Source organism: Apostichopus japonicus, chromosome 22 (assembly GCF_037975245.1).
Source record: "Apostichopus japonicus isolate 1M-3 chromosome 22, ASM3797524v1, whole genome shotgun sequence".
In the NCBI taxonomy this organism is placed as follows: Eukaryota; Metazoa; Echinodermata; class Holothuroidea; order Aspidochirotida; family Stichopodidae; genus Apostichopus; species Apostichopus japonicus.
This window is the reverse complement of record NC_092582.1, coordinates 20468646-20473674: the sequence shown is the minus strand read 5'-3', so window position 1 is coordinate 20473674 and position 5029 is coordinate 20468646. Positions and strand designations below refer to the sequence as shown.

The window sequence follows — 5029 nt, the reverse complement described above, 5'->3', positions numbered from 1 at the left end:
GATGCAGCTATACTTACTTAGTTTGGCAGATGCAATTTGCTAAATTAAGCCTATAGCCTGTACAGGCCTACAGTTGGAAACTGCGTAATAAAATACATATTGCCTATACCTAACCGCACTCTATGGAATGTCACGAACCGTATCCACAACAACGTCGACAACGTTCGTTCTCATCCTTTCAATGATTCGTCATAAGTTGTTGCACGAACAGCATGATATGAAGCTTAGCTAGCAATCGTACGTGTTACGCGCTTCCTATAAATAATTATTACACTGTTAATACACTGCGATAACGATATTTGTTTTTAGGCCAATGCACATCTGGCTGTCTCACAAAATATGAAAGTTTTATATTGTCCATCAGTTTAGTTCTTAAAATGTATTAAAGTCCAGACATGGGACAGTAAACAAGTATCATCCTACTGGAAAAGTTGTAAAAGAGCACTATGTTTGTCTTTCTGATATAATATCGCCGACTAAAACTGGTTGCGCTCTACTCTTATAAGTTATAACCATAGTAACAAATACTTCATTCCTCACCCCCCCCCCCCCCTAAATGCCCCATAGTGCTAACTTCTACATAAATGGAAGATTAAATATGCACTGAATCATATTATAATTATTTTAGGTTTAAGATAAGATTACAAATTAATAGTTAACATTATCGAGTTCATGGGTAGACTACACTGACTCACCATCGATACATCCTGAGGGTTTATTCTGCCCCATCAGTGTGATGGTAACTACTCCCCTACAAATCTAATACATTGGGCGGTTTACCAACACGTTTGGACCGTTTCATTTTGACCAGGTGTTTTTCAGTTGGTTTGTTGACAATGTCTGAAACTGGAAGTTGCCTTTTGATTGGTCGTGCAGTTGTACTTGTAAGGGTATCTGGTTGTTGGATATAATCCTAAATGTACTGTTCTGCACTGTAAAAACACTTGGGTCATTTTTTGACCCAAATTTGACCCAGCAACTTAGTGGAATCTCCACCAGCCCAGGTTTGGGTCAATTTGACCAAGGATCTGTGTCATTTGACCTCTGACCTAAAACTGGGTTATTTTGACCCATATGCTACTTTGACCCATATGCTACTTTGACCCAGCTTTTGACCCAGTGGTTAGTGCAATCTCCACCAGCCCAGCAGATTGGGTCAAAAAAATTGACCACATAAATGGGTCAAAGCTGAATTTACATTTGCAGTTGCAGGAAGTCTAAAAAAGAAATGACATAAGACTTCAATTCCTAAAGAACAATTAATTTATTAAAATCACAAAGTGGTGTTACAATGAAAGCATGTAATTTCTTCTATTTCTCAGATAAATATCGATATTCGTTTTGTTTTATTCCAACTAGAACATCATAGTAACAGTAAAAATCAGAGTAATGTGATACCCATAAAACTAAACAAACAATGAACACAAGAAAATAGGCTACTGTACCATTTGAGAATCATTGGAAATTAAGCAATGTTCCTTAAAATCCTGACATACTTAACTAAAGAAACTGATCATTTATTCATGTGCACAAACTTTAGTTTACTGAGGAATATGTTCTGTACTACTTGAAGGACTTTAATTGTTGATCTCACAGCTAGGTTTGCTGCAGTGTTTGTATTATTAAGTTAATCAAGACTGGAGTATGCACTCACTCTCTACTTGTATCCGTAGTCACTGTAGTAATTTGATTATTAGCTAGCATTTCTAATTGTTTTTAAAGAATATAAATAAACAGCATTCCATAGTTATCAATTGTATAAAATGGTAGGTATACAAAGAAGACATGTAGTTTTAATTGTGCACCAGTACATCAATGGTGGCTGTAAGAAATCAAATATTTTGGGAAGCTCAATGTTTGGTGGGGGCTTTGTCATGGCCAAAAGTCAAAGACAATATCAAACATATTTTGCAGTGGGTTGGTGGGGCAAGACAAACCCTATGGCCAGCTGCCAATTAATAAAATCTTGCAAGCATATCCCAAAGGTGATAATTTCCTCAGTAGTTCTTCTACCAAAACAGCATTAGATTTGAATCAGGCAAAGCTGTTTATAACATACAGTACAAGACTTATAATCACTGAAAAGTCATCAATAAATGAAACACTGTGAATGAATATTTTTGCACCACCAATATGTTACAATATGTATTAAATTTTCAGTTGCTCAGGCATAATATGTACATCAGTCATGCTTCTGGCTAGTTGTGCATGTATGATGTATGGTGGAACACTAGTTTGCACCACTGTTTGTGAGGCAGTACTGCTTCTTTAGTCCCTCTAAACTTAACAATAACAAATACCAAATGAAACTTAAACCTTGTTCAAGGTAATATAACATGCGAACATAAATAGCAAACAACTTTGTCACATCACGTAAATAAAACAAAAACTTATGTAATCATCCCATCATGTTAATGACCATCAAGTAAGTGTTAAGCTAATGTTGCACTGCCCAAGGTTTACAGGAGATATGTTCATATCCCTTATATGTGTTTTGAGAAAATTATATGATAAAAGGTTACAATGTATATAAAACCAAAGAAGTCATAACACTACCTTTGACAAGGTTGTTTACATACCTATTTTGTCTTACTGACTACTTAAAAAAGCATGTAGGCTTCTTACTGAAGGGGATGTCGAAACCTTTCCTTTCCCTTCACTAAGCTTAAAGAGGAATTTCTGTATAAATTCCCAGGTTGTTTGACACTGGCAGGGGTAGGCTATGTCAAACACGTAAAATGATTTGAAACAAATATCAAAAGCTGCAATCAAATCTGTTGCTGGCAGAGCAACCCTATCGATGAATACAAATGACTGAGTCGGATTCCTTCTATCACCAAATGCAAGGACAAATGGCTGCTTCAGATATCAACTTGCTTAAGCTCATCTTCAATGAATTGAGGAAGATTCCAACCTTTGGAAGAAAATAAATTGCTGCTTTCAATGCACACTTAATTCTGTTGTAACTAATTTAAATAATTAGCAAATCTTTTTCACTTGAATCATTACCATAGCAGATTTAAGATTCATGTGAACATAAACTAGAGAGTCCAATGGTTAACAGTAGGAAAGATGATGGATGGTCCCTTGCAACATACTGAGTTTGAAGTTCCAAATGACTTAAACTCCTTTAAATATTGTGTTCAGTTACAAGGTTTTCAGACTATTACCTCTGTTGACCTCAAATGACCTTGGACTTCCATGAAAAAATAGAGGGATCATCTACTCACAAAGGGCTACATACATACTAAGTTCAAGGTTTAAGCAACTTAACTTGGCACCTGACTGTTATAAGTGAAAAATCATTATGACATTTTATGCGATTTAATTACATACCTGTAGGAATGACTGGGGCTGTAGGAGTATCAGTTACTTAGCCTACACAGTTAAAGAAATTGACCCACATCCCTTACTGAGTATATTGCATGTAGATTGTTCACGATAATGGTATTAGTACCTTTTGGATCTGTTTTTATGTTGAACTTTACAGGTGTAGGCTTCTTTACTTCTTTCAGTGTTGCTTCTTGTTTCTCAAAGGCATGGGATCGTTTTCGGACATGGCGCAATCTTTCCTCAAGATACCCTGTAGCAGGATGTTTCCCATGGGCTTTTGTGTACCCTGATTCCTATAGTCCACAGATAAAAATAGGACATATTTAGTTAACTTCAATTGTTCAATTACACAGACTATAGTCTTGGCAAAGACTGTTTGTTGGAGTATATCATATTTTACTGCAGTGGCATAACGAGTGGGGCAAGAGTCCCCAATTGGGCACCCCCCCCCCCCAAATTGATATACAAGTAAATTAGTAAGATAGAAATTATGAACCATTTTGCATCTTGTCCACCCCTTAAATACAAGAATTTGATCCCCTCCCCTTACATCCCTTCCCCATATCTTGTCCCCCTCCCCTTGCACAGACTCCTTGCTACCCGTTAGCTCTCCCCCACCCCCATCAAAAAGTCTGATTACGCTACTGTTTTACTACATTTAATGGCACGCTGTTAACTCTCTGTTCAGCAAGCTATATAGCTATTAACAAGTAACATTATACTGGTCTTAGCCTCTAACGTTATATTTAGTTAAACTTACGTAGTGAGGTAAGGCCTATGCTTCATTAAAGACCAAACGTTAGGTCTAACATTACAGCTATCTATGTATCAGTATCACTATCACTGTATCGATAATTATGGGCTTGTCTGAACCACGGCGCTCGCAGCACAAATAACATGTTACTTAGGCCTAGCCTATCATCGTATCTACAATGGCATACTATAATATAGTATTTAACTAATAAACGTTGCGAGCGCCTGTGGCCTGATTTAGTCAGCATACTTTGGCGTATATTTACCTTTGAATATTGGTATTAACATTGGCGAACCCCAGTCATCAAGGATGGAACTAACAAACGTGTCCATTTTCAGAGCCCATCAAAGTTTTTGATTCAACTAAGACTGCCTTCTTGGTCCTTAATTTACGTATGATTTGTAGATTTGTGTGACGGTGTTCAGCTGTTGTCTACGAAAGGAGGCATGCAAAAACGCTGATAGTGGTCACATGACATAACTTATCCAATGAGAAAAGTCTTTGAGAGTGACCCAGTGCAAAAAGTCAAACTTTCATCGAGCTATTTCACAATTTCAAACAATCTTGCGTAATAACTCAACCAATACGACCCATTTCTGGGTAAAGTATGGCTGACTCAGCAGATGGGTCACACAAAATGACCCAGGTGTTTTTACAGTGTGCTCGGAGTGTAGAACATGTACGCAAACGTATGTGATCTCGGTGACGTTTAAAGGTGCGTCCGTCTTCCAATCTAACAATGTAAGAAATGTCTAGGTCCTGTACAAACCTTGTTCTCATAGATTCATGTGGGTTTCACCTTTCCTGCACATGATTAAGTGTAATGGAGTCTGTACTGTTGCTGTGTGTGTATGTATGTGTCAGTACAGGGGGGGGGGGTGTTACGGTTATGGTATAGAACCTTGCAAGATGTCCATGGCCCCCTTCTGTCATTTTCCTCAA

General features: G+C 37.5%; 1 long non-coding RNA gene across 1 annotated transcript; it reads right to left on the bottom strand.

Annotated features, from left to right (window-relative positions):
- Window positions 1–949: 949 nt before the first annotated feature.
- Window positions 950–4743, bottom strand: LOC139964128 (uncharacterized). The gene is made up of 3 exons (XR_011791839.1): window positions 4353–4743; window positions 3458–3626; window positions 950–2914 (listed from the first exon to the last, which is right to left on the bottom strand). It is a non-coding gene; the product is annotated as an uncharacterized lncRNA (long non-coding RNA).
- Window positions 4744–5029: the final 286 nt, after the last annotated feature.